Source organism: Elephas maximus, chromosome 1 (genome assembly GCF_024166365.1).
Source record: "Elephas maximus indicus isolate mEleMax1 chromosome 1, mEleMax1 primary haplotype, whole genome shotgun sequence".
Classification (NCBI taxonomy): Eukaryota; Metazoa; Chordata; class Mammalia; order Proboscidea; family Elephantidae; genus Elephas; species Elephas maximus.
The window spans coordinates 87,344,616-87,358,313 of NC_064819.1; positions in this window are offsets into that span (position 1 = coordinate 87,344,616).

The window sequence follows — 13,698 nt, forward strand, 5'->3', positions numbered from 1 at the left end:
ATCTTCTGTTCAGCTCTTTTACTTCATCATTACTTCCATTTGCTTTAGCTACTCTACATTCAAGAGTAATTTTCAGAGATTATAAAGATTGTAGCCGTGGAAACCCTATGGGGCAGTTCTATTCTGTCCTATCGGGTCGCTATGAGTTGAAATCAATTCAACTGTAATGGGTACTTATTCTCAGTGTCTTGATAAACCTAACTCCACAATGATTGAGATACTAGTGAAATAATTCACAATAGCTCAACATGCTGTATGAAAAAATTAAACGGTACATAGATTTGTTTTAAGATGGGGCCTATGTGTTTCAAAATGTATGCCCAGAAGACTTTCAGCCTTGCCATCTTTCTTTAAGCAATCTATTCATTCACTCTTGTCTCAAAATTAGCAGCAGATAAAACCAGCTGGGATCCCTCCAGTAATGTTTATATCAATCATCTTATATTTGCTGTCATCATTTCCATTTTTGTTCTCATCACTTACTGCATTCTAGGATTGTATCCAGCTTCTGCTTCTGTTTTTATTTCTTTCCTATCTAAAATGCTCTTCTCTTTAGTCATTAAAATGACTACAAAATTTGACTTCTTTTCTATAACCCTCAGCCTTATATAAAGATATTTTAGACATATATTTCCTACTGTCTCTTTATATCAAGTCTGGTCTTTTTACTAGAATTTGTGTTCTTCACCCACTTTTCTCATCAGGGGCTCACTGTTGTGTTCCCTGTCAAGGTAGTCATTGGTGGTAGCCAGGCACCATCTAGTTCTTCTGGTCTCAGGCTTACAGAGTGTCTGGTTTATGTGGCCCTTTCTGTCTCCTGGGCTCATATTTTCCTTATGTCCTTGGAGGTTGTCATTCTCCTTTGTTCCAGGTGGGTTGGCAACAATTGGTGCATCTTAGATGGCCACTTGCTAGCTTTTAAGACCCCAAATGCCATTCAACAAAGTGGGATGCAGAACATTTTATTAATAAACTTTATTATGCAATTGACCTAGATGTCCCCTGAAGCCATGGTCCCCAGACCCCTGCCCCTGCTACTCTGTCCCTTGAAGTGTTTGTTTGTATTCAGGATACTTCTCAGCTTTTGGTTAGTCCAGCTGTGCTGACTTCCCTTCACCTAAAATAATTCTTGTTCACAGTCTAGTGAATACCCCCTCCTTCTCTCCTCACCCTCCTAACCATCAAAGAATGTTTTCTTCTGTGAAAAACCTTTTCTTGAGTTCTCATAATAGTGGTCTCATACAATATTTGTCCTTTCGCAACTGACAAATTTCACTTGGCACAATGCCTTCCAGGTTCATCCATGTTATGTTTTGCAGATTCATTGTTCTTTATCTTTGCATAGTATTCCATTGTGTGAATATACCATAATTTGTTTATCCACTCATCTGTTGATCGGCACTAGGTTGTTTCCATCTTTTTGCTATTGTGCACAGTGCTGCAATGAACATGCGTGCGCATATATCTCTTCGTGTGATGGCTCTTATTTCTCTAGGATATACTCCAAGGAGTGGGATTGCGGGATTGTATGTGCTTCTATTTCTATCTTTTTAAGGAAGCACCAATTCGATTTCCACAGTGGTCGTACCATTTTACCTTCCCACCAACAGTGTCTAAGTGTTCCAGCATCTTCACAACCTGTCCAACATTTATTATTTTGTGTTTTTTAGAATAATGCCAGCCTTGTTGGGGTGAGATGGTATTTTATTGTAGTTTTGATTTGCATTTCTCTAATGGCTAATGATTGTGACCATTTCCTCATGTATCTGTTAGCCACCTGAATGTCTTCTCTGGTGAAGTGTCTGTTCATATCCTTTGCCCATTTTTTAATTGGGTTATTTGTCTTTTTGTTGTTGAGGTTTTGCATTATCTTGTAGATTTTAGAGATTAGACACTGATTGGATTTGTGGTAGCCAAAAACTTTTCTCCAGTCTGTATGCTATCTTTTTACTCTTTTGGTGAAGTCCTTGGATGAGCATAAGTGTTTGATTGTTAGGAGCTTCTAGTTATCTAATTTCTCTTCTGGTGTTTGTGCATTGTTAGTAATGTTTTGTGTACTGTTTATGCCATGTATTAGGGCTCCTGGCATTGTCCCTATTTTTTCTTCCATGATCTTTATCATCTTAGATTTAGGTCTTCGATCCATTTTCAGTTAGTTTTTGTGCATGATGTGAAGTATGGGTCTTGTTTCATTTTTTTGCAGATGGATATACAGTTATGCCAGTACCATTTGTTAAAGAGACTGACTTTTCCCCGATTAATGGGCTTTGGGTCTTTGTCAAATATCAGCTGCTCATAGGTGGATGACTTTACGTGTGGATTCTCAATTCTGTTCCATTGGCCTATGTATCTGTTGTTGTACAATATCAGGCTGTTTTGACTACTGTGATGGTACAATAGGTTCTAAAATCAGGTAGTGTGAGGCCTCCCACTTTGTTCTTCTTCTTTAGTAATGCTTTATATATCTGAGGCCTCTTCCGTTTCCATATGAAGTTGGTGATTTTTTTCTCCATCTCATTAAAAAAATGCATTTGGAATTTGGATAAGGATTGCATTGTATCTATACAACATTTTCACAATGTTGAATCATCCTATCCATGAGCAAGGTATCATTTTCCACTTATGTAGGTCTCTTTTGGTTTCTTGCAGTAGTGTCTTGCAGTTTTCTTTGTATAGGTCTTTTACTTCTCCGGTTAGATTTATTCCTAAGTATTTTATCTTCTTGGAGGCTATTGTAAATGGTATTGATTTGGTGATTTCTTCCTTGATGCTCTCTTTGTTAGTGTAAAGGAATCTAACTGATTTTTGTATGTTTATCTTCTATCCTGATACTTTGCTGAACTCTTCTATTAGTTCCAGTGGTTTTACTGAGGATTCTTTTGGGTTTTCAGTTTATAAGATCATATCATCTGCAAATAGAGATACTTTTACTTTTTCCTTACCAGTTTAAATGCCCTTTATTTCTTTATGTAGCCTAATTGCTCTGGCTAGATCTCCAGCACATTGAATAAGAGTGATGATAAAAGGGCATCCTTGTCTGGTGCCTGTTCTTAAGGGGAGTGCTTTCAGGCTCTCTCCATTTAGAATGATGTTGGCTATTGGCTTTGTATAATAATAGATGCCCTTTATTATGTTAAGGAATTTCCCTTCTATCCCTGTATTATTGCTACAGGGTTGCTATGAGTCGGAATCGACTGGAGGGCACTGGGTTTGGTTTTCTTTTTTGGTTTTTCGGGAATGGGTGTCGGACTTTATCACACGCCTTTCTGAGTTGATCGAGATGATCATGTGATTGTTTTCTTTTGTTCTATTTATGTGTTGTATTATATTGATTGATTTTCTAATGTTGAACTATCCTTGGTTATTTGGTATGAACCCCACTTCATCATGGTGTATTATTTTTTTATATGATGCTGAACTCTATTGGCTTGAACTTTTGGGTAGTTTTTCAATGTATATTCATGAGGGATATTGGTCTGTAATTTTCTTTTTTGTAGTGTCTTTACCTGGTTTTGGTATCAGGGTAATACTGGCTTCACAGAATGAATTCAGAAGCACCCCTTCCTTTTCTATGCTCTGAAATAGTTTGAATAGTACTGCTGTGAGCTCTTCTCAAAATGTTGGATAGTATCTTCCACTGAAGCAGTTCAGGTCAGGGCTTTTTTTCTTGTTGTTGGAAGTTTTTTTTTTTTTTTCACCTCATTAATATCTTTTCTTGTTGTGGGTCTGTTGAGATTTTCTATCTCAATATGCTTTAGTTTAGGTAGGTAGTGTGTTTCTAGAAATTTGTCCATTTTCTCCAGGTGTTCAAATTTGTTGTAGTACAATTTTTCAGAGTATTCTGTTATGATCCTTTTTATCTCAGTTTGGTCTGTTGTAATGCACCCCGTCTCATTTCTTTTTTCTTATTTGGGCTGTATGTTTCCTTTCCTGTTTTTCTTTTGTCAGTTTTGCCAGTGGTTTGTCAGGTTTGTTGATCTTTTCAAAGGACCAATTTTTGGTCTTGTTTTTCCTTTCTATTGTTTTCGTTTTCTCTACTTTATTTAATTCTGCTCTAATCTTTATTATTTCCTTTCTTCCTCTGACTGTGGGCTCCTTTTGCTATTCTCTTTCTGTATTTTCAAGTTATAGGGCTAACGTTTTGATCTTGGCCCATTTTTCTTTTTTAATGTGTGCATGCATTGCTTTAAGTTGACCTCTGAGCACTGCATTTGCTGTATGCCAAAGGTTTTTGGTATGATGTGGTTTCATTCTCATTTTTCCTAGAAATTTTTTTATTCCCTTTTCATTTTTTCTATTACTGAGTCATTTTTAAGCAAGGTGTTATTCAGTTTCCACGTATTTGATTTTTTATCCTTGCTGTTCCCATTATCAATTTTAACTTGTATGGCATTGTGATTAGCAAGAATGCCTTGTATTATTCAATGTTTTGGATTTTATTGAGTGTTGCTTTGTGGCCTAAAATATGATCTGCTCTGGAGAGTGTTCCTTGAGTGTTGGAAAAGAACGTATACTTTGCTGCTGTTGGATGAAGAGTTCTATACATATCTATGAGGTCAAGTTGGTTGATTTTGGCCTTTAGATCTTTTGAGTCTTTGTTGCATTTTTTCTAGATATTCTGTTCTTTACTGAGAGTGGCATGTTGAAGTCTACTATTATTGTGGAACTGCCTATTTCTCTTTTCAATGCTGTTATAGTTTGTTTTATGTATGTCTGGAGTCCTGTCATTTGGTGCATAGATATTTATTAAGGTTATGTCTTCTTGGTGGATTGCCCCTTTAATCATAGTATAATGTCCTTCCTTATCTTTTATGGTGGATTTTGCCTTATCTGAGATTAGTATTGCCACTCTTGCTCTTGTTTGGTTGCTTGATGTCTATGTGTCTAAAGTTTGTCTCTTGTAGACAGCTTATTGATGGGTCATTTTTTTAAAAATCCTTTCTGTGACTCTGTCTCTTTATGGGAGCATTTAATCCATTTACATTCAGTGTGATTACAGATATTATTGATAGGTGTGAGTTTATTACTGTCATATTCTTGTGCTTTTGTGTGTGTGTGGTGCTGACGTTTTCTTTCTTTCTATTAGTTTCCTGTGCTGAATTCCATATTTTTGTGTGTGTGAATTTTCATTTCTTCCATTATTATAGATTTTGTGTTTACAGAACCTTTATGTTTTTCTTTTTATTCTGATAAATAATTTTTCTTTCTTTGTGGTTACCTTGTAATTTACTTTTATCTTCCTATGTTTGAACCAGTCTTTTATTACTCGATGTCACCTTGACTTTCTCCATCTGAAAGTTCCACTTACACCATTTTTCTCCCCCATTATTGTTGTTTTGATGTTGTCATCTGTTTCCCTATTTTAAGTCTTTTAGCTTTGCTTTATTATTGAGAGTTCATTACCTAGGATGGTATCTGACTGATGCTGCCCTGTGTCTTAGACTCAGTTTTTTGTCTGATGTTGGTTCTCTAACCAATGGGCTTCCCTTAATATCTTTGTAAGTTTGCTATGGATTTTAGAAATTCCCTTCACTTCTGTTTACCTAGAAATGTCCTAATTTTGTCATTGTATTTAAGAGAGCGTTTGGGAGGATATATTATTCTTGGTTGGCAGTGTTTTTTCTTTCAAGGTTTTATATATGTATTCCATTGACTCCTTGCCCGCATAGTCTCTGCTGAGTTATCAGAGTTTAGTCTTATTGTTTCCACTACATAAGTAACTTTTCATTTTACTTGATTTGTTCTCAGGATTCTTTCTTTGTCTTTGATTTTGGCAAATGTGATTATATGTTTTGGTGACTTTCTTTAGGTTATATACTATATGGGGTTCATTTAGCTTCTTGAATAGTCAGCTTTTCTTCTTTCATGATACTTGGGAAGTTTTCTGCCAGAAAATCTCCAACAATCTTCTCTGTGTTCTGTGTTTTCCATTTTCTCCCCTCTGGGACTCTGATCCCATGCAAATTTTTGCTTTTGAATGTGTCCCATATAATTCTTATATTTTCTTCATTCTTTTCTCTGATTTTTCCTCAGAGTGGCATCCATTGATTTGTCTTCAATCTCACTGATTCTGTCTTCCATTGTTTCAAATTTGTTCCTAAAACCTTCTATTGAGTTCTCCATTGTTGATAATTTTGTTGTTTAGCTTTTGGATTTCCAGTTGCTGTGTTTGTGTGATTTCTATTTGTTTGTTTATTTTGATATTTTGTTCTTGTATTATTTCCTGAATTCTTCTATTGCTTTGGTTGTGTTTTTCTTGATTTTGGGTAAGTTTTTGTTGGTTTTGTCAGTGTTTTCCATGACTTTGTCAATTTTTTGCTTGGTTTTGTCTGTGTTTTCCTTAATCACTTTCCTAGTCTCTTTGAGAGCCCTAAATATTAGTCTCTTGAGTTCCATGTCAGGTAGTTCTAATTGCATTTCTTCTACTGAAATGTCATCTGGTTCTTTATTTTGGTCACTTGCTAGAGCCATTTTGTCTTGCTTTTTTATATATTTTGATATTGTCTACTGTCTTCAAGATATTAAAGTATTATTTTCTTTATTTATTGATTGCATGTCTGTTTGTTTTGTCTTAATTTTTTTATTATGTTTTGAGATGTCAGGGGTGCACGAGTCAGGCATGTTTTGCTGCTTGCTTGTGTGTGGGCACAATAGCTCTTGCTACCTTATCTGGGTGGGCAGAGCTGCAGCAGGCAGGGTGAGTCCACTTCACTGTCCACTGGTTTGGTGAGGTGCCTGAGGGTGGACTGGGAAGATACTATCTGGCTCATGTTTGTCCAGCAGTGTGGGAGTATTCAAAGTCCCTCACCAGATGGGGCGAGCATCAGACAGGTAGTGGTATGTGCTCACTTCCCACTGTTCATCAGCTGTTCAACAGCTGGTGGAAGGGAGAAAGAGAAGTAAGAAAAAAAAATGATGGTGTGGTGGGGGATGGTAAGGGGGGACATGGTGGACCCGGGGGATGGTAGGGAGGAGTGGTGGCATACGGGGACAGGCAGGAGGGAGAAAGAAAAGAAAGAAAAAATATGGTGATGCAGTGGGAGCTGGCAGGAAGAAGAGGAAGGTGGCATACAAGGCTAGGTGGAAGGGACAAAGAAAAGGAACAAAAAAGAAAAAAAAATCCATGTGGCAGGAGGAGGTGGGTTGGCCTGGGTGGAGGGGGGATCGTATTGTGGAACCTGGTGGTAGGCCTGCAGGGATGGGGGTTCTTTCTTCTACTTACCAAAAAGATGAGGGGTGGAAAGTGTGTTTCTGGGGTCCTTATTGGCTGTTTTTCAAGATGGCCATGCTATGAAGTGTTAGTTTGCAGGGACCTCCACTTAATATTTTTCCTTGTTCTCTGTTTTCCATCAATTTCTTCTTCCATTCAGTGTCTGATTTAGTTCTTTATCCCTTCATTTGTTGCTTAAGATTCCAGGATTGGTGTTTGTATCTACTGTACTTAGTCTTTTTGATCTTTCCTGAAGAAGGATGGTGTGGTGCAACTGTCTAGGGAGCCATGTTCTAGGTTTTTATGTGTGTGTGATCTTTTTTATTGTGGTAAAAATATATATAACCAAGCATTTGCCATTTCAACTTTTTTTACACTGAGCATTTTTTAAAATTCAGTGACGTTAATTATTTTAATCACATTGTATAACCATCACCAATGCTTTCAAATTTTTCCATCACCTTTAACAGAAACTCTGTGCCCCTAAGCAATAACTCTCCTTCAGCCTCTCCCACCCACCCCTGGTAATCACTAGTAAACTTCAATCTCTATACATTTTCCTATTCTAGACGTCTCATGTATGTGGGATCATACAATATTTGTCCTTCTGTGTCTGATTTATTTCACTCAGCATAATGTTTTCAAGGTTCATCCATGTCATAGCATAAGAGAAACAGATGATCTTAAAAGTGATGAAATGGTCAAGGTCATAAACAAGTTCTGAAGAGCAGAGGGTTACCACGCGTTGGTGATGCTGTGCACAAATACCTGTGGCCAATAACAATTTTAAAAATGCTTTAGACTCTTTAGAATTCTCAAAATATTAAATCATAAAGTTTGGATATTGATGGGAAGTATTTTATAATTGCATGGGTAAATGTATAATCAATATTGGCCAATCAGCCAAAAATATTACACACATTTAATTTTTCCCTCAAAAGTTGTTAATAAATTAACAATTAGCTTACAAATGATGTCGAGATCTGACATTTTTGGAAGACTTTATAGGTGACTGCTGCTGACATTTCACATTTATTATATCTCCTAATTCTTTCAAATTTCTGAATTAATTTCAGATATGCAGAGATGAGAGAGTAGAAAGGTTAATATAAGTAAATTGTCCTAAGTATCTTGCAATAATTTTAGTCAAGTGGTGGAGAAAACATTAAATTCTGTGGGCCTTGGTTAAAAAAAAAAAAAAATTGTGTTATTTTGACAGGACTCTTTCAGTTGCAAGTCAACAAAACTCAAGTCATTCTTGCTTTAGCAGAAGAGATTTCACTTGTTGATTTACCTGGGGAAGGAAAGGATTAGACCTGGGGACACAAATTTGCCATCACATCCCTTTCTCCCCTGTCCTCTCCACTCTCTCTGTTGTTGAGGAAGTTAGGCAATGTAATCTCCAAGTCCACTCACATCATCACACCTTAATAGCTTCAGGAGAAAGATGGACATCTTTCCCACAGCATCCATAAATGAAGTACCAGAGAAGATTACCCTTCTACCAATCCCTGTTGCTGGGAGTTGTGGTATAATATGGTAGATCCTGATTGGTCGGATCTGGGTCATGTGTTTCCCTCATCCCCTGGGCCACTATAATCTTCTCTACACTATCTAGCCATGAGTTGGAATCACATCATTGGCAACTAACAACAATAACAACACCTTATTTATGGTCATGATGATAAGTAAATCATATATATATATAATAAAATAATCATTGCCAATTCACTGGTCCCTAAGAGACAATGTTATCTATTAGAACTGCTGCCTTTCTTTTCATTTCATAACCCTTATGTTTCTATCTAACAAAATTGCCTCCTTTTATTTCCAGAATTACCGGGAACAATGGGCCACTATCAGGAATCCTAACTTTGACCTGTCTTCCTGGTGGGTGAGCACCAAATCACTTTAACCTGAACTTTGTATTCAGTTCTGGTCTCTGCAACCTTGGCTACAGCACCATGAGATATTATGCATTCACACAGTTCCCAGAGTCATCCTGGTGGTGAACAGACTTTTGAGATGCCCCCAATGATCACCACCTCCTCGTATTCACCCCCTTGTGTAATCTCCTCACTTAGAGCATTAGCTGAACCTAGTGACTCTCTTTTAACAAATAGAATGTAGCAAAGGTGATGAAATATGTATTTTGGGATTACCATGGACAGGATATAATGGAACTGGGTAAATTGTCTCAAGGTAGGCTGCCAAGCCAGACTGGGGAAGTACACATCCCCAACAGTTCCTAATGCCAAATAACCCTGCATTCCTTTTCTATTGGACAGGTCACTCCTCCAGACCTTTACCTCTAAAGTCCCTGTCATCAGACAGGGTGATGAGGAAGAGAAGGTCACCAGCAGTGATCGTAATTCTGGCTGGGATGAACAAGGGATCTGGTGTATAAAGAGAACAGGAAGTGAAGAAACGTAAAGACTCACAAATCCAAGACCTGGTAAGACACCATGACTACAAATATCAGGAAAATAACAGTCTCTACTCTCCTCGTAATGCCCCCTGTGTCCCATCTCTACCTAACCCCTTAGTTCTTAGGAGAGGTCTGCCCTCATCTATTTCAGCTTTGAGTTGTTGTTGTTGTTGTTAGGTGCCATTGAGTTGGTTCCGACTTAGAGAGACCCTATGCACAACAGAAGGAAACATTGCCCGATCCTGAGCCATCCTTACAATTGTTGTTATGCTTGAGCTCATTGTTGTAGCCACTGTCTCAATCCACCTCATTGAGGGTCTTCCTGCTTTCCACTGACCCTGTACTCTGCCGAGCATGATGTCCTTCTCCAGGGACTGATCCCTCCTTACAACATGTCCAAAGTATGTAAGATGCAGTCTCACCATCCTTGCTTCTAAGGAGTATTCTGATTGCACTTCTTCCACGACAGATGTCATTCTTTGGCAGTATATGGTATATTCGATATTCTTCGCCAACACCACAATTCAAAGGAGTCAATTCTTCAGTCTTCCTTATTTAATTGTCCAGATTTCACATGCATATGATGCAATTCAAAATACCATGGTGTGGGTCAGGCACACCTTAGTCTTCAAGGTAACATCTTTGCTTTTCAGCACTTTAAAGGGGTCCTTTGCAGCAGATTTACCCAATGCAATGCGTCTTTTGATTTCTTGACTTCTTTTTCCATGGCTGTTGATTGTGGATCCAAGTAAGATGAAATCTGTGACAACTTCAATCTCTTCTCTGTTTATCATGATGTTGCTAATTGGTCCAGTTGTGAGGATTTTCATTTTCTTTATGTTGAGGCGCAATCAATACTGAAGTCTGTGATCTCTGATCTTCATTAGTAAGTGCTTCAAGTACTCTTCACTTTCAGCAAGCAAGGTTGTGTCATCTGCATAACCCAGGTTGTTGATGAGTCTTTCTCCAATCCTAATGCCCCGTTCTTCTTCATATAGTCCAGCTTCTCATATTATTTGCTCAGCATACAGATTGAATAGGTATGGTGAAAGAATACAACCATGGTGCACAACTTTCCTGACTTTAAACCACTTAGTATCCCCTTGTTCTTTCCGAACAACTGCCTGTTGATTTATGTAAAATTCTTCATGAGCACAATTAAGTGTTCTGGAATTCCCATTCTTTGCAATGTAATCCATAATTTGTTATGATCCACACAGTCAAATGCCTTTGCATAGTCAATAAAACACAGGTAAACATCTTTGGGGTATTCTCTGCTTTCAGCCAGGATCCATCTGACATCAGCAATAATATCCCTGGTTCCACATCCTCTTCTGAAACCAGCCTGAATTTCTGGCAGTTCCCTGTTGATATACTGCAGCTGTTTTTGAGTGATCTTTGCAAAATTTTGCTTCCATGTGATATTAAGGTTATTGTTCTATAATTTCCACATTCAGTTGGATCACCTTTCTTGGGAATAGGCATAAATATGGATCTCTTCCAGTCAGTTGGACAGGAAGCTGTCTTCCATATTTCTTGGCATACACTAGTGAGCACCTCCAGCACTGCATCTGTTTGTTGAAACATCTCAACTGATATTCTGTCAGTTCCTGGAGCCTTGTATTTTGCCAATGCTGTCAGAGCAGCTAGGACTTCTTCCTTTAGTACCATTGGTTCCTGATCTTATGCTACGTATTGAAATGGTTGAACATTGACTAATTCTTTTTGTTATAATGACTCTGTGTATACCTTCCATCTTCTTTTTTTGCTTCCTGCATCGTTTAATATTTTCCCCCAAAAACCCTTCACTATTGCAACTGGGAGCCTTGAATTTTTTTTTTCAGTTCTTTCAGCTTGAGAAACACCAGGCATGTTCTTTCCTTTTGGTTTTCTATCTCCAGCTCTTTGCACATATCATTATAATACTTTACTTCGTCTTCTCGAACCACCCTTTGAAATCTTCTGTTCAGTTCTTTTACTTTGTAATTTCTTCCTTTTGCTTTAGCTGCTTGACATTTGTGAGGAAGTTTCAGAGTCTCCTCTGACATCCATCTTGGTCTTTTCTTTCTTTCCTGTCTTTTCAATGACCTCTTACTTTCCTCATGTATGATGTCCTTTATGTCATTCCACAACTCATCTGGTCTTTGGTCGCTAATGTTCAATGCATCAAATCTGTTCTGAGACGGTCTCTAAATTCAGCTGGGATATACTCAAGGTCATATTTTGGCTTTCATGGATTTGCTCGGATTTTCTTCAGTTTCAGCTTGAACTTGCATATGAGCAATTGATGGTCTGTTTCACAGTCGGCCCCTGGCCTTGTTCTGACTGATGATATTGAGTTTTTCCATCATCTCTTTCCACAGATGTAGTCAATTTGATTCCTGTGTGTTCCATCTGGTGAGGTCCATGTGTATAGTCACCGTTTATGTTGGTGAAAGAAGGTATTTGCAATGAAGAAGTCATCGGTCTTGCAAAATTCTATCATGCAATCTCCAGCATTGTTTCTATCATCAAGGCCATATTTTCCAACTACCAATCCTTCTTCTTTGTTTCCAACTTTCGCATTGCAATCATCAGTAACTATCAAAGCATCCTGATTTCATGTTTGATCAATTTCGGACTGCAGCAGCTGATAAAAATCTTCTATTTCTGCATCTTTGGCCTTAGTGTTTGGTGTGTAAATTTGAATAATAGTCCTATTAACTATTCTTCCTTGTAGGTGTACAGATATTCTCCTATCACTGGCAGCGTTGTACTTCAGGATAAATCTTCAAATGGTCTTTTCGATGATGAATGCAACATCATCCCTCTTCGAGATGTCATTCCCAGCATAGTAGACTACATGATTGTCCAATTGAAAATGGCCAATACCAGTCCATTTCAGCTCACTAATGCCTAGGATACCAGCATTTATGCATTCCATTTCATTTTTTGATGATTTCCAATTTTCCTGGATTCATACTTCTTACATTCCAGGTTCTGATTATTAACAGATCTTTGTAGCTGTTTCTTCTCATTTTGAGCCATGCCACATCAGCAAATGAAGGTCCCAAAAGCTTTACTCCATCCATATCTTTATGGTCGACTCTACTTTGAGGAAGCAGCTCTTCCCCAGTCATCTTTTGAGTCCCTTCCAACCTAGGGGGCTCATCTTCCAGCAGTATATCAGACAATGTTCCACTGCTATTCATAAGGTTTTCACTGGATAATGCTTTTCAGAAGTAGACTGCTGGGTCCTTCTTCCTAGTCTGTCTTAGCCTGGAAGCTCAGCTGAAACCTGTCATCCATGGGTGACCCTGCTGGTATGTGAATACCAGTGGCATTGCTTCCAGCATCACAGTAACATGCAAGCCCCCACAGTATGACAAACTGACAGACATGTGGGGGCAACTTTGAGTAGCTGCCAGAAATCCTTGGAATCCCTGGGCTTATAGATGCATCTGTCTCCAATCATCTGTGTTCCTCTTCTCCTCTTTGTGTCACATGTCCTAGTCTGTATGCCGCTCTTTATATAACTCAGAAGTCATTAGTTTTAGGATCTACCCTCGACTGATTACATTAAATTACATTGAATTATATTAAATTAGATTATATTCACAATGATGGGGGTTAGAATCCAGCACATATTTTGGGGGAACACAAGTCAATCCATAACACTGACCCAAGAAGGAATAGAACACCTTATCAGCACTATATCAATTGCAGAAACTGAATTTGTAACAGAAACTCTTCCCATAGAGGAAACCCTAGGCCAGAAAGATTCATTAGTGAATTATATCTGACATATAATGAAAGAATAATATCATTTCTACACAAACTCTTTTAGATATTAAAGGAGGGAGAAATCCCCAAGTCATTTTATGAAGCCAATATTACCCTGATTCAAAAGCCAAGAAAAGACAGCATGAGAAAAGAGAACTACAGATCAATATCCATCATGAAAATAGACTAAAAAATCTTTACAAAATGTTAATGAATTAAATCCAAAAATACATAAAAAGGATAATATAACATGTCAAATTGGGAAAGCAAGGTTGATTTTCACATTTGCAAATCAAGC